Source organism: Octodon degus, unplaced genomic scaffold (genome assembly GCF_000260255.1).
Source record: "Octodon degus isolate 3935 unplaced genomic scaffold, OctDeg1.0 scaffold00195, whole genome shotgun sequence".
In the NCBI taxonomy this organism is placed as follows: domain Eukaryota; kingdom Metazoa; phylum Chordata; class Mammalia; order Rodentia; family Octodontidae; genus Octodon; species Octodon degus.
Window position 1 is genome coordinate 349,034 of NW_004524771.1, and position 22,770 is coordinate 371,803.

Below are 22,770 nucleotides of genomic sequence, written 5' to 3' on the forward strand. Positions count from 1 at the left end.
TAGAACTGAGATGTATTGACTTACAATTGACATGTTATTTACCTGTTGTCATTTACTCCTTTTTGTCCTGTGTTTAATTGCTTGTCCTATTTACTTGGTTGCTTCTGATCTCATTCGTGGAGTTCTGATCATTTTGGTCCCTCTCTAGAACATCTTTGAGTAGCCTGTGTAGGGTTGGCTTTGTCATCATGAAATTCTTTAGCTGTTCTTTGTCATGAAAGTATTTTATTTCTCCATCAAACTTGAAAGAGAGTTTTGCATGGTATAGTAGTCTTGGCTGGAATTTGTTTTCATAGAGCACTTGAAGTACTCTGCTCCATACTCTTCTTGCCTTCATGGTTTGTGAAGAGAAGTTGGCCATAATTCTGATGGGTTTTCCTTTGAATGTGATCTGCTTCTTTTCTCTAGTGGCTTTCAGTATATTTTTCTTGTGCTCAATTTCTGGGATCTTGACTATTATATGTCTTGGTGTGTTTTTCATTGGGTTGAGGTTACTCGGCATTCTGTAAGCTTCGGTTACCTGAATGTCAGATTGTTTCCTCATATTTGGGAAGTTTTCTGCTATTACTCCTGCCCATATATTTTTAATGTCATTTGTATTGACTCCTTTCTCACTGATGCCTATTAGTCTCACATTGTTCATCTTTGCATCATCTTGAAGGTGATGGATTATTTTTTCCTGCATCCTGGTTGTTTTTAATAGATCCTTTCTTACCTTTTCACTAGCTGCACCAGCGTCTTCAAGATCTGAAACTCTATCTTTAGTTTCACTTAAACGGTTTTGGAAGCTTGTGATTGAGACTTTAATTTCCTCTGTATCTCTTTGACTTTGCTTCATGCGATCTATTTCTTTCCTGTATTGCTCATTCAAGGAATCCACCATTTTTCTAATCTCCTCAATTATTTTTTATCAATGTCTTCTTTAGTAGCAGTCATAAATTCTTTTACTGCAGTGTTTTTTTCAGATTGGGGTTCCTCCTTATGCTTCTGTAGTTGATTCTTTACTTCAGATGGTATGAGTTCTGAGAATTCTTTTTTTATTTCAGAAAATAATTCCACTCTGAGTTCTTCTATAACTTTCTGCTGTTGCTTATTTACTATCGACACTATTAATTCATACATTTGAGCTGAGCTAGTAGAAAAGAATTCCTCTCTGAGTTCCTCTATGACTTTCTGCTGTTGCTTATTTACTATCGACACTCTTAGTTCATGCATTTGAGCTGAGCTAGTGTCCTCTGCACTTGTTCTGGGTGTGCATTGGGTTTCCTCCATATGTTTCTGCAATTGATTCTTACTGCAGATGTTATTAATTGAGGAATTTCTTTTTTCATTTCTAATCTGAGTTCCTCTATACCTTTCTGCAGCTGTTTCTTTATTGCAGAAGCCATTGATTCGTTGCTTTCAGCTGTGTGATTCCCAATTTGTTTTGTGTTAGTGTCCTTTGCACTTGTTATGGGTGGGCTTGGGTTCTGAGCTTGCATTTTGTTCCTTCTCGTCATTTTGTGCAGCACTGTCTTCTGAGCTTTGTTGTAGATCTTCTTTGTGGTTATAACCTTAGCACATACTGAAGTTCAGGTGCAGATCTACAAAGTTTGAATTTATCCAGCTGTGCCTGGCTTGGGTCTGGCTGCTGCGCTCAGCTCCTTCCTGCTGCTGCTCTTGGGGGTGAACCTGTTGTGCCCCTCTGGCAAGATGTTCTGCTCCTGAACTAGCTGTGTGGTTCTGTACCCTACACTCTCTGCAGGTATTACAGCTGGTGGGTTTCACCCCAGGCCTGTATGCCAGGCCTTAGCTGAGTCTGGAGGGGACAAGGTGGTGCAGGGGGGAGAGGCATCTCTCCCACACACTCACCAGGCTTGGATTAGGACTGGATCTGGGGATTCCCGGAATGCGGCAGAAATTCTTACTGTGGGCGGGGTGTGCTGGGTGCTATGGAGTGATGGGGGGTGTCCCAAGAGGGTGAAAGAGGGTGTCGCCCACGCTGCGCCTGGGCTGGGACCAGTAGGTTACTCTGGCTCAGGGTGGCCAGAAGCTCTCCCACACACTCCCCGAGCCTGGGCTAGAACTGGGTCTGGGTGTTCCTGAATGAGGCAGAAATTCCTACTCGGCGGGCAGGGTAGGGGAGGTGCTGCGGAATGGTGGTGGGCATCCCAAGGGGGTGGAAGAAGGTCTCACCCACGCTGCGCCTGGGCTGGGACCAGTAGGTCTCACCGGTGCAGGGTAGGCGGAAGCTCTCCCACATCCTCACCAGGCCTGGGCAAGGACTGTGTCAATAATTGGTTTATATTATGTAAAAGTAGTAGTAGTATTTGATATGATCTGTCTTCATCGTTGAGGTAACAATGATAATGATGACAGTAGCTATCATTTATTGAGCACCTATCTCATTCTTCTCCACACTTAATAATAATGAACTAATTTGTTAGTCCTAATAATGCTATATTACAGCTCTAGTTCACATATGAGGAAATTTCTGGATTATTCTACAACTATCTTTAATTTTATTCAAACATTTACTTTTGAGATCTAGCCACGTTGATTCAATTATGTGTAATTCATGCCTTTTGATGGCTTTATGTATTTTTACTTTTGGCTTATGTACTTCATTCATTCATACATTATTAGATACTCCTATATGTCAAACATCATTTAGGTGGTGGTAATAAATTAGTGAACAAAGTAGCATAGAATCCTAGCCTTCCTGGAATTTATATTCTACTGAGTAAGGCAGATAATAAGCAGATACTTAAGTGTTGTTAGAAATAAAGCAGAGAGAATTGAGAAACATTTAGGGGTTGGATTTTATAGAAGATGATCATGCAAGATCTCACTCTAGGTTGACAGTCAAGCAATATTACTACTATTTTAAATCATAGGTGAAAAAAGAGCTTAATTTTCAGAAAAATTATATATATATATATATATATATATATATATTGTGTTTTGCTTTGAAAGTATTTCTGTACACCCCTTTATAAGAACAATGTCAGGAAACTGAGGCACAAGGAAATCAAGTGAGGCTTGCCAAGTCATTTTCTAAATGGAGTCGAAGACCTTAAATTAGACACTTAGCACTAAATATTACATCTTTTGTTTAAATTTGCCCTCCTTAAGAATGTCAAGTTAAATAGACTCTTGGCTGACTTTCTCAACTTTGAAAATTAAAAAAAAAAAAGAAACCAGATATTAGAGATTTTCTTTCCTTTTTCAAATCTGAGGCTATACATGGGAAAGAATAGTATCACAAATCTTTGTCTTTCATTTAGCTTCTAAATCCTGTCCCTAATTGTGTCGAATATAAATTAGAATGCCCATATTTCATTGCTTTACATGTGTTTTTCTAGGACAAGGCTGTTTTCAGCTCCCACTCTCCAAGTTACTGTTTTGCCTTGAAAATGAGTCATTTTCTCATTTGGACTAGCCAGTGAAAAAAGAGTCTTAAAGATAAAAGATCTCTACGCAGGAGTTCCCTCAAAGCCCTGGTCACTCCTCATCAGGCACATGAATTCAGTAAGGCTGCTGAGCTCCACCAGCAGCTCACGCATGTGCTGTGAAGGAGGAGCGAAGTGTTTGGACTGAACCCCACAGGAACACGAACAGAGCTCTTGTTTTAGCTGGTATTGTATTTGTACTTCTATCACCTTTCAAAGGTGATAGAAGGTGGGTTCCCAGAAGCATGATTAAAAACTAAAATGATACTCCTTTAATTCATTTGATGCAATAAGTATCTGTTGAGCACTGGAACACAGAGAGCTTGATGTGGAAAAACAGAGATGAATAAATTGTGGCTCCAGCTCTTGGGATGAGAGAGGTGTGTTTACAACCAGCTGTAGTTTCTGTAACAAGTGCTATAATTCAGATGTTAACCAAGTAAAGTGGGAAAACAGGAAACCTCACCAGCTCCCCTGGTAGGCTTGGAGCCAGCCCTGCTGAGGCAGCAGCCAAGCTGTGAGGTGCCTAGATTTGGTCTGTGAGGCAAGAACTCGGGTGCTGTACTCTTTCCAAGGATACTCTTTAGCAGAAAGAGAGAACCAAATAGGCACCAAAATTCTTAGGAGATTAAGGGAGGAGCTGTGAAGCAATATCTAATCTAAGCTTTCTCAGTCTTGGTGTAATTTCTGTGAAGGAATGGGCCATTCTTTGTTTGGGATGGGTAGCCTGTGTATTGTAGATTTACCAGCATGGTTGACCTCTACACACTAGATGCCAATAGCACCCCTGTACAGTGGTGACAACCAAGAATGTCTACAGACACTGTACATGTCCTCAAAGGTTGGAAGTGAGGCAAAGTTAGCGCTGGTTAAGAAGCTCTGATCTAACAGTGGTTTTCTACCCTGAATATACTTTAAAATCATCTGGGAGGCTTTGGAAAAATATCGGTACATGGCTTTACTCAAGACCTATTAAATAAGAATCTTCAGGTACACTCTGGGAATTGTTTTTGTTTTTAAAAGCTTCCTGGGTGATTTTAGAGTATGGTCAAGATTGAATTTTCATCCAGAAGGCAGAAGATGTCCTATACCTGGGACATAATAAATAGTATAATTGAGCTGTTGCTCTACTAAACAATTCTATGAATGTTATTTTATTTAGTATTTACAATGGTTGCACATAAATATGGAAGCTGAGAGCCTACCACTGGGAAGTGAGTAATAAAATGACTAGATTGTGGGCAGATAAGTTGGTTGTTGGGGTCAGAAGCATGGTGGATAGGTATTTTTAGTAGGGCTTAAAGGTACAGATTAGGGGCCAGCCAAATAACTCAGTGGACTAAATTACTTGCCCCCTGGGGTTACTGAGACTGGGCGTGGTACCTCACACCCGTAATCCCGGCACTTGGGAGGCTGAAAACAGAAGAATCACTACAAGTCCCATCTGTGTAGTGAGACCCTATAGACCCTGTGCTAAATGCATTTAAAAAAAAAAAAAAAAAAAAAAAAGGTACAGATTACAGGAAAGTGAATTTTGAGAGACTGTCCAGATTTATTAAAGGAAAGTGTTAGCAGCAACATAAGCTAACACTTCAGGTAGCATTAGATTGGAGTTAAAAGCCTGAGCTTTAGGAACAAACCCCTGTTCAAATCTCGATCTCACCTCTTTGCCATTGATTGACCATGTACAATATTTTTCTATTTATTACTATGCAACAAACTGCCCTGAATCTTAGTGGCCTACAACATTATGTATTCATTAAGTTGTAGTTTTGGTGGGTCAGGAATCTTTAGCAACTTAATTGGGTTTTTCTGGGCTACAGTTGTCTGCAGCCTGGACCAGGCTGGGGTTCTGGTTTCATGTTGCCAGGTGCATAAGGGCCAGCTGCTGCTAGAGACCTAAGATTTCCTCCATATGGGCCTTCCCACCGGCTGTTGGAGTATCCTCATATATGACAACTGCTCTCCTTCAGAGTGAAAGATCTGAGCATAAGGACGAAGTCATAGGTGCATCTTACAACTACTCATGGAAGTTAAACTTCCATTTCTACCAGTGTAATCAAGGGAGGATGGTTAGGTTCCTTCCTATGAAAGGAGGAGTAGCCTAGAATGTATGGGCACATTTTCAAAGTGCTGCAGCAGGTTCTCTCTCTATGCTTCCACTTCCCCACTGGTAAATGTGGTGGCTGTGAAGATGCAGTGAAATGATGAGTTTACAAATGTGGACAGGCACAGGTCTAGCTCATAGCAACGTGGCTTTCCTCAACTTATGATGGGACTAGTTCTGAGAAACCCATCACATGTTGAAAATATTGTAAGTAACACAGGGCTAATACACTCAACCTACCAAACATTAGGGCTTAGCAACACACAACACTATAGAGTGTCGGACATTTCCCCTTGTGACGGTGGCTGAGTAGGGGCTGCAGCTTGCTGCTACTATCCAGTTTAGCAAGAAAATAGATTGTATATCACTAAACCTTGGAAAAAAGACAAAATTCAAAGGATGGCTTATGCCGGATATGTATTGCTCTCACACCATCATAAAGTCAGGAATTATAAGTCAAACCATCATTAGTCAGGAGTCTCTGTAATGGTATATAACAGTTATTGTCAGCCATTGTTGATTTAGGAAGGGAACAATCACAAAAAGGGCATGCAAGGCTGTAGACCCAAAAGTAGGCAAAGGCAAGACATGGTCTAGGTGCGTGCTGCAGCTGGCATAGTTAGCTGCTAGAGCTTGGAGTTGAAAATGGAAGACAGTGGATTATGACTTTCAGTAAAAGAATGAAGTTTGAGCAGTATTCCATAAGTAAGAGAGAGTATTCAAAGGTTTTCCAGAAGTATAATAGGATCAGAGTCTTTGTGCTAGGCAGTTCTTGAGACAGAACAGAGGACAAGAGAGGTTTGGGATAGCCTAGAATTGGTTCTAAGGGTATGGTTATAGCTCCAAGGTACTGATGAGGACGATGAGAGTGTAAAAATGGGGGCCGTGGAAAGGATAGAGTGGGTAGATAGCAAGAGATACATTGAGGGGCAGAGAAGGGGTGTATCTGATCAAGTAGCATTTGCTCCTGGGCAAATGAAAGCCTGTAATGGAGGCTAAGAGACCTAACCATAAAAGCAAATTCAAGAGTAAAGATGGTGATTCTTGTCTGGGGCACAGTGAAGTTGAGGCACCAATAAGATATACATCCTGGAAACACTGGCCTAAAGCTGGAGCTGGTATACGGAGAGAAATGCTGATTTGGGAATTTTAAGAACCCCATGTCAAATGTAAGGATTACGCTGAGACAGACAAAGACTGAATTTTGGGGTATTGCAGAGTTGGTTCTAGAAGTTCTTGACTCTAAGTTGGCAGTGGTAACAGTGGCTTGGCAGTGGTGATCATGCTTGTCTTGAAATTTTTTGCAAAGGAAGCCATTGTTTCAACTTAGAGTCTATCACCTACACTTCAGTGAGGACCACTTCCATTTTAAAATGGTATTACAGGCTTTGTAAAAATGATATATGGTCATTAAAAAAATTAGAACAAAACAGAAAAGTCAAAAGAAAAGGGCACAAAATCACCCAGAGGCCTCCCTTCCAGATATAACCATGTTTTAGTCTTATTTTGAGATATTTCTCTGTGCATCTCTATACATACATCATGATATAAGATGTGTATTCATTCCTCTGAGACCTGAGCAGAAAGTGAGAGGAAATCTGAGGTGGAGGAAAGAAGAGTTGAGAAAGTCTGTGGTGGGCTCTGCCATGCTAGTGGTTTGCGTGTGTTCCACGTGGGTGTGGTGGCATCTGCCAGAGGGAGGCCGAGGCAGGGTCTGGAGGCTGGTGGGGGAGGGGAGCAGACTGCAGCAGCTGTTCTGGTGAAACGGATAGGGAATCAGCTGGGGATAAATAGGGATGGCCCAGCTGATGGCCTGAAATGGTGGTGCAGATCAACAGCCTGTGATGTGATTGTCACTGGCAACACTCTGCAGCCCTGAAAGAGGGTGGAAAGAAGAACAGATGGCTGATAAAATCAGGGTTAGATTCTGGCAAAGCTAATAGTGTAAAACAATCTAGTTGGTCCCACGGGTATCTTAGGTATAAGCGAAAGCATTGTTACATAGTCTAAAAATAATATCTTACATTTTTCTCCTAATTCACCATATTTTTTAAATTATATTACCACTTTAACACCCAGTTCTCAGGAAGAGAAAGAAACACTACGGCAACTATTCAATTGACAGGAAGACTCACGCCAGACTCAGACACTAAAATGGAACAGTGGAATCTGTTGTAGAATCAAGAAAATGCAGCTTGAAAAATTTCAGTGTGTGGTTTTTAATTGGATCCTGATCCAAAGAATCAAACTATATTAAGAAAATGAGACAGCTGAAAGACTGAACATTTAATGATTAAAAAGTCCATTTTAGATAAACATGCTTAAAAGGTTATTATGAAATTGCACTGTCTTATGAACAGAGAGTGGGACAGAGGAATTATTAAGCCACTGCCATAGAGAATAACTGAAGTATAACTGAAGCTGGCGAATGGGGATTATAACCACACTTTATTATTTTTTTCTGTCTACTTTTGTGTATCTTTGAAACTTTTCCATAATAAATAAAAAGAAAAATGAGATTGTTCCAAGCTCCTTACAAGCTCTGACTGATGGTAGATGTGCCGTAGGGAAGCAGATACCTGTTGGCTGGCAGTAAGCAAGGCGGGCTGAGGGGTGTGTTCCCCTGGAGAGAGCTGGACGACTGGGGAACAAGTGTTCACATGAGCATGCTGGGAAATTCAAATGCTGTGGGAGGAGAACAGCCCTGTTAGAGTGGCCAATGTCCAAAGTCCTGCGCTGATGGGGAAGCCCTAGTCTCCCCTCCCAGGCCTGGCTCTGGATGCACGCAACTGCCAACCAGTGGACTTCCTCACTTACTCCAGTGTCAACTCTAGTTCCTCCAAGCAGCAATGGAAAGAGGAATAAAGTAGCTTTGCTGTAAACATGGCTCCAATAACCTTAAAGTCTTAGGGGACAAGGAAATGGCTTTTCTAGGTCAATGGTCAACAAACTTTTCTAAAAGGTAGTAAATCCTTAAGGCATTACAAGCCACAGGAAGTCTCAGCTGCTCAACTCTGTTATCGTATCATGAAAACAGCCATAGGTAATGTGCAAATTAGTGGGCATGGCTATGTTTCATCAACAGCTGTATTTATACAGAGGGGTAGTGGGTGAGATTTGGCCCATGGGTTACAGTTTTCTGATTTCTATCCTAGTTGGGCATCCTATAACTCTTCCAATCCATGGTCTCACATAATGGCTAAAACTGTAGAAATAGAAATAGAAACAGAAATGAAGTAGGGAAAATAGGAGCAGAGAGAAGGCATATTAGTCTGTTTTTCGTTATTATAATGAGATACCTGAGGCACACTAACTGTGAAGAAGTCTATTTGACTCACCATTTTGAGGTTCAATTGAATGGCACTGGCATCATCTCAGCCACAGTGATCACCTTCTTGGCATGTTATGTCATGGCAGGAGAATGTGTATGTTGAGGAGTTCCTGTTGCAAAGCAGAAAGTCAGGTGGTTGTAGGGAGAAGTGGGGACAGACTAGGGGTACCACAGTCCCTTTGGAATGCATATTCCTAAGTGATCTAAGGGCCTCCCACTAGGTCCATCTTGTGAAGGTGCCACCACTGCCCTTACCTCCTATATTGGGCACCTTGAGGGGCTACGGTCAGACCATACCAAACCATAACACTTTATGGCCAGGAATTTGGGAAGTTGAGCCACTACAGTTTTTCAGTGTTGGACATTCTAAGATGAGACCATTCGGGTGGGCGGCTCATGAAAGATGGGTAGTTGAAAACATGTGAAGCTGTTGTCAGAGTGTGTGATAAAATAGATGAGAAGGTTGGGAGGGGATGATTGAGGAAAATGACAGAGTCGGATCTTGAAGCTGTTGAAGGAAGTGGAGGTAATACTTACCTGGCAGGGGAGATACCATGATCACGAAGGAGGTGGAGGCATACTCTATAAGTCAAAGAAGTGACAGTGTGGTATAATGTAATGATTAGGATCTTGGGCTTTGGAATCAGAACTCTGCTTTTATGTATGTATGTATGTATGTATGTATGTATGTATGTATGTATTGTGGCTGGCTCATCCCTCCTTGGGGGTGAGACTAGCATGGCATGTGGTGCTGGGGATCGAACCACAGTCCCTGCACCTGCCTAAGCTTGCCTAAGCAGGCGCTTTAGACCACTGATGCTGCCTCAGTGCACCCCGGGGGCAGGGCCAGCACGACAGGCCGGGGGATTAAGCCCCTGGCCCCTGCACCTGCTTTCAGGTGCTTTAATCCTTTGAGCTATTTAACCGACCCTCCAAGAGAAATTCTGGGGCCAGCTTTTAAGCATTTTTCCACTACTGATACATATACCATACAGCTACATTCTAACCACTTGAAGGAAGTTATTTATCTGTTCAGTTGTTTAGTTAATATTTATTGAATGCTAAATATGCCTTAAAATTACAGAGCAGGGCCGGCAAGATAGCTTAGTGGACCAAGTGCCTGCTTTGGCAAGCACAGGGACCAGGGTTCGGTCCTGAGTCCTGCCTGCTGCGCTGACCACACCCTGGGGGCACCCTGAGCCAGTGAATGAGTCATGGTGGTAGATGCCTGTAATCCCAGCACTGGGAAGGCTTAAAACAGGAGGATCACTATGAGTCTGAGGTGCGTAGTGAGACCCTGTACCAAATACATAAAAATGAAAAAAAAATTACAGAGCAGATATACTCACAAGTAAACTAGTTACCACTTACTGAACACCTCTTATGTACTTTAGAATTAGGAAGCAGACAACAAGGTTTTTGTCTTCATGTGAAGATAGATATCTTGCATATTTTGGTTGATATATCCATATCTGTATCTGTATATATTCTGTGGTCATCCAATGATATGCTCTTGTTAGAAGAAGGGGGGAGAAAAGCAGGAAGGGAGAGGAAAAGAAAGTGAAGGGAGAAGGGAAGGTGGAGGGAGAGAAAAGAGGAGATGAGAGAACTTTTAAAATGCAAGCAGTTCATATTTCACTCTGGAGGTAAGGCACAAAATGGACACCTGACTCTGCTTTTTGTTGTTCTCAAACGTTTGTGCCAACTAACCTAAGCATTTCACAAGTCCACTACCTTGTTTACATGCATTTACTTTAGTATCATTCTAAGAAATTTATAAATATTACTTAATGTAACTCATAGCAATTCCAAAAAACAATTTTTATCCCCACTGTATTAAGCTCAGCTAGGCTAGGCTAAGCTGCAGTTAGAAGTAGTATCAAAATAGCAGAGATTCAATCTGATCGCAACTTATTCCTCGCTCATGCAGAGGCCAGTGCAGCTTTTACACGTTGCAGCCATATTGGAACATTCTGGTCACTGGAGCCCAGAAAGCAGAGGGTGGAGAGGCAAGTGACTCTTGACTTCCTCAGCCTCAAAGACCCCCACCCTTTCCACTTCCCCTCACAGAACATGGCCCTAAACCAACTGTAAGTGGCTGGGATATGCAGATGACACAGGGATAATAGTGGACACTAGTTTCTTGGCCACATAGGCATGTTTGAAGAAAAATGAAGCTCAGAGAAACTAAAGTTCTTGCAAGAGTCAAATGCCAAAAAATAGTAGAGGCAAGATTTGAACCTAGGCTTCCAAGCTGCTCTGGTTGATACAGTTCTGTGCACTGTTCACTCCTCTGCTCTACTGCCTTGCCTGTCAGCTGATGCATAAAGTGATAGGTACTGAAACCATCTCCTTATAGTTATTTGATAGATTCTTGAGGGGAAATGTTTTAATAAGTGAGATTTTCATTCTATGTCCCAGTTTTGGAATATAACCCACGTGATGTGCTCCTCTGTGCATGAAGTGTTTGCTAGCATCTACTTCCTCAGTCCTGTTTACCAGCCCAGGAGCCACTTAATGCGTGAGTCAGGGTCTTATTTTCATGTTCTCGGTGACATGAATTCTGCCAAGCCCAGCTGCCTCAGTGTTCTGCTGTCATGCTGTTGTCAGATCACAGCTGACATGATGGGGTCATTTGTCACAGGTGGCCACCAATTGCTTCAGTGGGCCCTTATTCCGCAGGTTCCCCCACGATTTAGTGCACTCTGCATTCTCTCCCCCTTCCATTTCTTTTCCATCCCTTTTTCTATTGCTACATTTTTGGTGTAGCAGGGATAGGGATAATTCTTTAAAAATTACTCATAGGCTGATAAAAATAACTAGGATTTATGATGTGTAAAATACACATATTCATTAAGTAAATTATATACTGAAAGGAAATGTTCAGAGTCAATTATAGAATTAAGTAACTTGAGTCCTAAATCTTTTTCAAATAGTTTCTCTCCAATGATAAGAATATGGATGACTTTGATTTTTTATCTTTCTTTTTTGTAGAATTGCTTTAAGTGAAAAGCAGTTGCAAAACTAAAGGGTATTATATTTCTTTTTGTCTTGCTTTCTAATTTTTTTAAACAAAGTGTTTGGTACAGGGTCTCACTACACAGCTCAGACTTGTGATCCTCCTGTTTTCAGCCTCCCTAGCCCTCAGAGTACAGATGTGCACCACTACACCTGTACTCAGTGGCCAGCTCAGCGCCTGGGTATGGAACCAGTGTGGCATGTCACACTGGGGATCTAACCCCGGCCCCTGAGCTTGCCTAAGCAGGCACTTAGTCTGCTGAGCTATCTCACTGGCCCTTCTAATTTTTAAAAATTTATTTATTTATTTATTTATTTATTTATTTGGTGGAGGGTCTCACTACACAATTTGGATTTGTAGTAAGCCTCTTGTCTCAGCCTCCCCAGCACTGTGATTATAAGCCTGCATCATTGTATCTGGTTTGGGTGGCTAGAGCTGACATGGAATGTGATACGGGGGATAGAACCTGGGTCCTTGTGCTTGCCAGGCAGCCACTTAGACCACCAGCCTATTTCCCCAGCTGTCTTGCTTTCTATAATGGACTTTTATAGGTTTCGTTTCTAATTCTGCACTGATTTTCTAGCCCTTCTAGCTACAGACCACCTAACGTTCCTCAGAGGATCATCCTTCTTCTGTCTTCAATACTCATATTTAAGTGAACTGCCTCCACATCCAAAACTGCACTGGGTACAGGGGCTAAGGCCTGGCCCATCAGAGAAATGATTTCCCCTAACTGCAGTGGTTTCTACCCAAGTTGGTTCAGTTGGATAATCTCAAGTCTGTTCAAGAAACAACCAGAGGGGACTGGCCAAATAGTTAGGGGACTGGCCAAATAGTTAGGGGACTGGCCAAATAGTTCAGCAGATTAAAGTGCCTGCAAGCAGGTGCAGAGGCCAGGGGTTCAATCCTTGGGCCTGCCATGCTGGCCCTGCCCCAGGAGTGCACTGAGATAGCAACTGAGACTGGGCATGGTGGTGCTCGCCTGTAATCCTAGCTTTTGGGAGGCTATAAACAGGTGCATCACTACGAGTCTGGTCTAGTAGTGAGATGCTGAACACCCTGTAGACACTGCCCTAAATTGAAAGAAAAAGAAAGAAAGAAAGAAAGAAAGAAAGAAAGAAAGAAAGAAAGAAAGAAAGAACGAACGAACTAGGGAACAGTTTCTCACATTTCTACCAGACTTGGGCCTTTGACGTTATAAACCTTGACCTGCTGAGGACAACCACTTGATTAGTTTGTGCCTGAGATAACTACAGAACTTAAAGGTAGTGAAAGTCAGAGTCATTCTGATGTCTTTATTTATTTATTTTTTTTTAACCTTACTATATGGCTAGGCTTAAAGCCAACTCCATCCCCTTTTAGTTAAGTGAAACTGATATCCTGCCTTAGTTACTTTCTTGTTACTGGGGCACAATACTCAATGTCCAAAATTTAAAGAGGAGAGGTTTAATTTGGCACAGTTTGTAAAGGTTTCAGTCCACAGTGGGCTGTTTCCAAGCAGGGAAGAACGACAAAGAGCTGTGGCGAAAGAATTGCTGATGACAAGGCAGCAGGAAACAGAGAGCAACCGAGAGCAGAGAAGGAGATAGATCCTTGTAGGCCATGCCCCCAGTGGCCCACCTCCTCCAACTGAGCTTTACTCAACAACATCACATTTAGTTATATACTCTTTAGTGGACTGATCACAATGTATGATTGCACAAAGCTTTGGGAGGACATCTGGATAGAAACCATAGCATTCCATCACTGGTCCCCCAAAGGCTCATGTGTAGTTCCTTCATGCAAAATGCATTCTTCAATCCATCTCAGAGTTGCCAGCATATTTTCAGTCTTGCCGAAAGTCCAAGTTCAAAGTCTCCTGAAATATAAGATGAACCCTTAGCTATGAAGACCTGTAAAACTTAAAGTTAAGCACTGCCAATACACAGAGGTAAGGATCAACATTTCCATTCTAAAAGGAAGAAATGGGGAAATTGAAAAGAATGGAACCAAAGCAAGACAGAAAATGAACAGAGCAAGCATTAAATCCTGAAGTTTAATGTCCAGCACCTGGAGCAAGTTATGATGAGATGTGAACTCCAAAGGGCTTGGGTGGCCGTTGTGCCCTATGGCACTGCCAGTAGGGGTAGCCCCCTCGGCTTCTCTTTTGGGCCACCTTTGCTCATTCCTGTGGCTTTCTGCAGATCATCCATATTCATGGCTTTTCCAACAACTTGGGGTCTCCACTGCACTTTTGGCTTCATACTCACAGCTTCACTCACTGCCCTGTCAGGGGCACACTGTCTAGCCTTCCAGACCTTCTGAAATTTTAGTGGAAGCCCTTCTGATCACATACTCTTGCATTCTGTGTGCATATAAAACCAACACCGTGTGGATAATGCCAAGGTCTGCTGCCAACTAGAGAAGTAGCCAGGTTTCCTTCTCCCTTGACTGCAAGGGACTTAGTGTCTGGATGACTGATCTCTACAAATGCAGAATTCCAAGGAGTCAATTCCCCAGGTATCTGGCCATTCCAGAACATAGTTCTCTGGGGGTTCTCTTCTCAAAGCAGTCTTTCACCACTGTGATTCTGAACCTGCAAAGGTGGGGTCTTACTGGTTCTTCACATATCTTTAAGGCATCCTTTCTATTGTCCTGTTGTAGAGTACTTAGCTTGTTTTTAATGCTAATGTTTTCAAAACCTGTGTGTCAAGTTGAGCTCTGTTCCACATTTCTTCTCAACCTATGGTTTAGGAGAAAGGAGCAGCTGCCTCCCTCAGTTTTATGGCAGTGGGTGGTGGGAGTGGCTGAACAATGACAAATTTTACTTTTCATTGACTGATGTAAGTCATGGCCATATTCAACATCAGTGTCACAGGGAAATTGACGACTCCTTCAGGAAGGAACTCTAAGGAATATAGCAAAGGGTAGGGATGTACAATTCCTTCTTAAGGAAAACAATAGTGAGAGTAATAATACAACCTACCACATCCTCTGAGGACTTACTGAGGTTATTTTCTTCCCTTTCAATGGTAGTGAACTATACCATATCTTCTGTTGGTTTTAATCTTATTTATGAACCCAGCACCATCTTCTTTCAAAGTATATAGTCTTAAATCAACTAGCCAATTAGAGGCAATGCAATTATTTGCTAGCATATTAAGGATAGGAATATTGTAGATTTCTATTTTAGCTGAAAAGAATTACCTGAGAATTGGTCAGTTTCATTAGCAAAAATAACTAAGTAGGCACAAGAAAAAAAATACACTGCAGCCTTTTGGTATCATGTCTCAGGGGAGAAGTCTCATGAAGATATCATTAAAACTGAGACCTTCAATGAAACAAAGATTGCGTTTTAGAAAAGAAAAGCTTGCTTTGGATGAAATTTCTTTTTAGCTATGTTCTCTCCTTGGACAAAAAAGAAAAAGAAAAAGAAACAATCCATGATACTTTCATGATGAAAGGTATCTGATGACTACAAGCCATCTAAGGACAAGCCTGGGCTGTGTGATGCTCTCTCTGTGCTGAGGTCAACAGTGGCACTGAAAACACTCAGGCCTTCAAAATGGCACAGGAAACTGCCTGCTTTTTTTTTTTTAAAGACTAAACTCATAATTAAATGGTGGCAGGGCAGAAAATTTGCTGCCGTGCCCTCTTGGCAGGAAAAAAAAGGCCTTTAAATTTATTATAGAAAGGCAGGTTTCTGTCTCATTCATTTCAAAGGCCAGAGTCTCACGAGGACAGTAAATCATCTTTGCTCTTTATATTCCCATTCATCTGCAGCCAGAGGCAGGAAGGGGAGCTGCTTCCAGGACTCGGGTCATGCTGAGGCTGTCAATCCTTGGGGTGCCTCTCTCTCACTGGGGGTTTAGCATATGGGTGGTCCTTTCTTGGGAGAACATGGTATTACTTCCTCTCCTTCTTCTTCTAGATGACTATTTGGGGACAAATTCAGAGTGCCTTTGCAAACCAAGGTGGCAGACACATCTAGGTTGGTTTTAGATGTGGCAGAATCACGTCTTGGTTTTGCCCCAAACCCAGTGGCTTGAAACAACACACATTTATTCTCTTATAGTTCCGGAAGCTAGAGGTCCAGAACCAGTTTTACTGGGCTAAAGCCAACGTGTTGGTGTGGGTCATTTCTTCTGGAGGCTCTAAGGAGATTGGGCTGTCTTGATTTATCCAGGCTCTGGAGGTCAGTTTGGCTCCTGTGCCCTTCTTTGCATCACTCCAAGCCCTTGTTTCCATTGCTACATATCCTGCTTCTATCAGAGTGCCTCCTTCTACTTTCCTCTCATAAATGATTATGTCATTAGGCCATAACTCTCTCTGCCTCAAAAGCCTTAGCTAATACTTAACTAACTTGCAAATGTGCCATATAAGGGGACAGATATATTTACCAGGTCTAAGGTTTGAATATGAACATCTTAGAGACACTGTGTTGGTCAGCTTTCTGTTACTATATCAAATACCCAAGATAATCAACTTAGAAAGATAAAACATTTATTTTAGCTCACAATTTTGGAAGTTCCAGTTCATGATTATTGTAGTTTGCCCTACCACTTCAGGCCTGTAGCAAAGCTGCACATCATAGCAGGAAGATATGGAAGGACAAAACTGTTCACCCCATAGCCAGAAAACAAAACAGGAGGAAGAGGAGGAGGAAGAAGAGGAAAAGGAGGAGAAGGAGGAGGTAGAGAAGGAGGAGGAGGAGGAGGAGGAGGAAGAGAAGAAATAAAGGTGGAAGAGGAAGAGGAGGGGGGAAGAGGAGGAGGAGCCAGGATCTCCTTGGTATGCATGCCCTCAGTAACCTGAAGACCTGCCCTTAAAACCCATCTCTTAAATATCCCACCATCGCTTCATAGCACCACAAGATTTACCATGTGGAAATTTGGGGCATTCCAGATCCAAACTATGGCAGGTACCACAAGGAAAAACCTGTTTCTCTACTCACAAGACTTCTGACACCAAATGTGAGATATTTTTCTACCAAAGGTTCTGCAGTTCTCTGCAGATACCAACTGGGTGTTCCACAATTCAGTCCTGATGCAAATGCCACAGGTTCAGGAAGAAGTCCCTCACAACTGTCCTGCACTTTAGATGCCAAGGACAAGTCATAGATCTCCAGGTCAGCCATACTAATGTCTGACTTGCTACAAACTAGGGATTCCCGAAATCTAGAGAACCCAGTGAGGGGTCACTTCTCTAAGGCCGTTACCTTTCCACAGAGGCCTGTGTTATACCGAATCCCTCTTCCATCTGAGAAAAGGCCTTTAATGACTTTCTGTATAAATTCCATAACTGTCTGACACTCTGGTTTTAGGTGGTCTCCTTTCATTGTTAGAATTCATTCTGTTTATTTTTAAACCCCGAGTTTTCTATCTTGTAGTAATTACAAAATCCATCCCTTCTCAACTCATGCCACAGCTACAGCATTTAAAACTCAAGGATCCCACAACTCAAGAAAGGGAAAATTACCTCTTTTTTCTTCTGTTCTCTAACTCAGTTTTAGGGGCTGGAGAAATAGCTCAGTAGAATAAGCACTTGCCTGACAATCTCAAGGTCCTGAGTTCAATCCCTGGTACTGGAAAAAAAAAAAAGACAAACTTAGTTTCAGCATGCTCATTAATTATGAATGTAGGCAACAAACTTCAGCAGTGTCTGCAGTACCCTGTGATTTTGTCACACTCATTGCCATCATTGATATCTTCCTATTCTGTTACAATTGTTCCCGGGATGTTGAAATATCGTTTGCACTGGTTGTTCCTTTCAAGTCACATAGCTAAGATGACCTATTAGCTCTTTTTCCTTACCACATAATTTAGAAACACATATGTTACCATATTACCAGCTGTTCTTTTACTGTTCTGGTAACTATTTCTATATAATTGATTTGCCATAATGTTACATATTTATGTTAAAAATATTGTTATAAGAAGGAATCCAAACTGCCAAAATAGAAAGAGGTCCAAGGTGTAAAAATGGCAAGCAGGTTGGGAAGAGGGGAAGGAATATAGTTTGCTTGTGCTTCTGGTGCATTCCCCTGGCCTGGGCTCATCCTTTGGAGCTTGGGGAGAAAGGATGGGGACCAGGCTGGTCTCTATAGGTTTCTCCTTAAGTCACATTAGAGAAAACATGTAGACAGTTCCTAAGGGAGCTAAATAACATCATAATCTGGGCATATTTTATCAAACAACACCAAGTAGGCTTGGTTTTTAAGATGGCTATACTGTACCTGCCACCCACAGGATATACACGTGGTCTAGCAGTCTGCTATTTAGTGAGCTTTGTTATCCGGACACATAACAGCTTCAATGATGGGGTTGTTGAAGTGGGACTCAGCTCTGTGTTTAACTGGAGAATGACTCAGCCTGGTGGTGGGGTAATAACTGCTTGCTGATCTCCCAGGGTAGAGATTAGTGAGGGGCGAAGGCAAGATCACTTCCCAGTACCCACATTTCTGAAATAAAGTGCTTTAAAGCTGTCAGAGAGTAAAACTTTACTGCTCCGAGAGCTAATTCTCATGTCATAGAAAACCAGAACTGGGAGAATCCTGAGATAGCAGCCTAACCTCTGTTGCATTTCTTTCAAATAGTTGAAGTTCATTACATCAAGAATGTAGGGACTCCAAGAGAGAGCTTTTGGGAAGCCAGTTAAGGTGAAAAGTAAGGTCTCTTCAGAATACAGTGGGTGCAGGTTAGCTAGGACTGGGCAATGGAAGACTCCATGATGACAGATGTGCAGCCTATGCCGGCTTTGCAAATGGCTTTCATTTAGAATGCTGTGCTTCTGTGTTCAAAGAAAACTGCTCAAACTCTTACCTAATGAAAAGTAGATAGAATTTGGATTCTGAAATTCAGTTTTTAATAGCAAACAAGCTTTCCTGCTTTCTATTTTATTCTCTTTATTGGATGATACCTCTTTAATTGTGTTACAACTAGACAAAGAAATTAATGAAGACTAATTTCTCAGATTTTCTTACTGTATATTTTGTAAGTACACTGTATCTTTTTATGCCTTCCAAATACTTTAAGTGGCATCCACAAAAAGGCGAGTGTGTGTATATACATACCTGCACATTCATCTTTATCACATACCATCAGAAAAATTAATTTCTGTTCATTCTCAGAATTATAGGATTGATTCTTCTTGGTCATATACATGTAAGGCACTTTTAAGGGAGGGGGAAGGAGAAAGATGGGACAAACAAGGCTTAAACAAGCCTCCTTGAAAACATACTGAGCAACACTGTTGCATCTGATTGGATGCACAGGAAAGTCTGCCCCAGGGATGCCCAGCTTCAGCCCCTGAGGACTCTCAGCTGCCTTCTCCTGTGATTGACATTTGATCTCCTCTCCCCTCTCTAGTTCCTCTGTGATGAGCACTTGCCTGTGTATTTTTATTTGACCTGAAGCCAGCTGCACTGTTTCCAAAAGCAAGAAAAGGGACTGGCATGGCTTCTCTCTCTTCAAGTCAACTGACTGAAATGATTGATAATTTCTAGTGAATATTCTCTGAGGACTTAAGTCCATGTGGACTGATACACACTGGCTTTCTCATACTTATTCTTGTTTATGAACTAGACAACACCACATTATTTTGCCATGAAAGTAAGGATGTCACTAAAGGTGGCCTCAGACTTTTGCCTGAAAGGTCTATTAGGAAACTGATTTTGTTTTTTGGAGATGTCATTGTGGTGCATAGTGGTTCATGGTTTCATTACTGGCCAAAGGCTTGTTGGACTCGTCCAGCTGTGTGTTATCGGAATCACAGTTCTGGTTTTCTCCTGCTAAGCATGTGTAAAAATATGGTTACTCTGAGCACATCATGACATCTGCAGTTCAAAACATACTTCAGGCAGGAAAATTGCACCTGAACAGAAAAACGTCATCAAATGTCCCTTCAAATGCAAGGTACGAACCCACTCTATTTAGCTGTGCTGACATAGGACTGCCCTGTAGAGTCAGACAACTGAGTATTTGCCGAGTGAGCACTGTATGGCTGATAAAGAGTGCATTTTCTATGATTATGGCACACACCTCCCATTTATTCTTCTAGGGAAATTACTGTGCTTTTGTCTAGTTAGCACACAACCGCTGCTAGTCTCAGAGTGCCGTGTTCATGACCTGATGAGCTGGCCCCTTCCCTGTTTCCTGGGAAGTTTGTGGCTTCAGCAGAAAATAGTCAGTGACCTTGAATGAGTCCCTTTGCCCCTGTGTGCTTCAGTATTTTCAACCCTAAAGGGAGGATAACACTAGCCCATTTTTGCTGTTGTGAGGATCTGATGAAATTGCACCTCAAAAGCACTTCTTAGTACACTGCCAGATGTGGAGACGACTGCTCATCACTCAAGTATTTACATGCTGAATTGTACCTCAGGCCTGCTATAATAAGAGGAACAAACCCTGGGCCAGTCTCAGCCCTCATGGAGCTTTCAGTCCAGGAAAAGATTTGGGCATTAATTGAATAATCCCATAGGCTTGTATCTCCAAATTGGACCAAAGACCAGGAAGAAAAGTAGGATGAACAACTGATCTTTGACCTAGTCAGAAGACATTTCAAATAACATTTTAATGGAGATCAGAAGAGAAATAAGCATGAAGTAGGAAAGAGAGGTGTCTCCCGCCTTCCCTCCATGCTTTGAGAAATAAAAGTGTCCTTACTTTAGGGCAAGGCTGAGGGAGGTTAGTATGGGCTGAGATGTAAGGCCCTCTGGTTCTTCTGCTGCGTGTCTTGGAGCAGAGAACAATCTGTGCAACCACAAGTGCCCCTTGCTGGGGGAAGACGGTTTGGGTTGAAAGACAACGAAAGTACCTTTACCAAGTCCCTGAGGTGGGAGGGAGGGAGCATGGACCATGTGAGGAGATGAAAAGGCCCAGCCTGGCTGCAGCACAAAGGCTCAGGCTGGTGGGAGATGTGTCCAGAAAGTGCTTGGTGAACTCCAGCTAGTGTTAATGAGCTGTGGCATTCTTCTCATACACCCCCTGCCAGTGCACCAGGACCTCTCTACAAGCCTCGGATTGTAACTAGCAAGGGAGAAGCACTTCAGGGATTGATATGTTGGTGTCACATCACTGAGACTTGTACAGAATAAGGACAATGAAAGATGAGGAGAGACCCTCAATGTGGAGCTCAGGGAGTCTTGGCACCTCCAGGAGCCAGAGGGCAGCTGAAGAAGATTGTTCCACCAGAGCCAGAAGCAGGTTATTAATAAGGCAAGGAGAGGGAAACACAGAAACAGAGCCCCCAATAAAGCCACCACATTATGTGAATAAAAATGGAAACTGAACATTAGGGAAGGGCTCCTAACAATGCTATCATTTTGAGGGTATAATTATCTCTGCAAAGAAGTGGAAGACTCCTCTGTACTCATCTTTTAGAAAGGACCTGTCTGGCTGGAAAACCAGAGCCGGCACCAATACTAGAGACAGTCTTGATAACCCTCTGTGTTTCCTGGCTTTGATTTCTTTGATTCTGAAATAATTCAAAAGCACATTCATTCATTCAAACAAATATACAGTGTTGAGGTTCTTTCCTTTTTTTCTTTTCTTTTCTTTTCTTTTCTTTTTTCTTTTTTTTTTTTTTTTAAGTCAGAGTTAGGAGAGAAATAAAATCCCCAGACCCTGGAGAATCATGCACTACTGCCAGTTGCTTTTGCAAGCTGTTTCAGGCTGATTACTTGCAGGGTTTGCCTGCTTGCAAAAGAGCATCAGCTCGCCATTGAGATGAAAGCCTGGAGGCTGCTCCTGTCTAGGTCACCTAAAGCTGTGTGGTCTCAGGCAGGTTAGCCAGCCACCTAAAGCTGTGTGGCCTCAGGCAGGTTAGCCAGCCTCTCTGCACAAAGAGAGTTACTATCAGCTCTAGTTGTCAGGAGGGAGAGCCCAGGGGCCGGGGACACTTGAGAATCACATACTTTCAAAGTCAACTTTGGGGATCTTCTCCTGGGAGCAGCCTCCATGTGATCCACATCTTTTCAGGGGTTCATTCCTTTGGCATCTGAAATCTCTCCCTCCTTAATTTTCAGAGGTAACTGTGCTATGCTTTGGGCACACGTAAAGAACCAGTATCAATACATGCTTAAAAGATCTTGTCACCTCTTCATGCTTCCATTGAACTCTTTTTGTTTTTTGAGACAGGGTTTCACTATGTAGTTCAAGCTAGTTGTGAACTCAGTTTGTAGCCCAGGTTGGCCTCAAACTCACAGTGATCCTCCTGCCTCACCATCCAGAGTTATCCATTAAACTTTTAGAGGGAAGAAAAAAAAATGTAATCATGATTTTAATATATCTATAATTTTTAAAAATCATAATCTAAAAATTATAATCTAATCTCATCATAATCTAAAAATCCCACAAGAATACTGTTAACTAATCTAGCACTAAAATATTTTGTTGCTTAACAAGATGTAAGAAAAGAACTTAAAAATACACATAACTTAAACTGCATTATCCTGAAATGCAGAATAATCACACAGAAAGTAAATTTTAGTGTTTTACTTTCTGGAAGAGATGAACTGGTGAATTTCCCTGCAGTAAAAAGTGGGAGAAAGAGCCCATTATAATCTCAGTTCTAACATAATCCATAAAGTCTGTTTCATCTGATGCTGGCACTGTGTCTACATGGTCTTGTGTTGATCACAGTTATGTTGCACCTGCAGGACTAGCAAGCTATCTGAGTCCTTCAGCAGAAGAGAACACTAACAGTGATTTGAGATTATGTTGGCTTTAAAAGGAATCCCAAATTTTAGTATAAAAGTGCTAACTCTAAAATATACTTTCCTTTCAAAATTGACATTATCACTTTTGAAAAATGGGAACAGATGAGGCTCTTAATTGTTTAGTCAGAGGAATTGCTAGGGTTGAAGGATGGGATCTCATGAACATATGACCATTTCATTGCTTTG

At 42.0% G+C, this 22,770-nt stretch overlaps 1 protein-coding gene across 2 annotated transcripts in view; it reads left to right on the forward strand.

Annotated features, from left to right (window-relative positions):
* Window positions 1-22,770, forward strand: part of Iqck (IQ motif containing K) — a 145,040-nt gene that overhangs the window by 48,019 nt on the left and 74,251 nt on the right. The window lies entirely within an intron of this gene.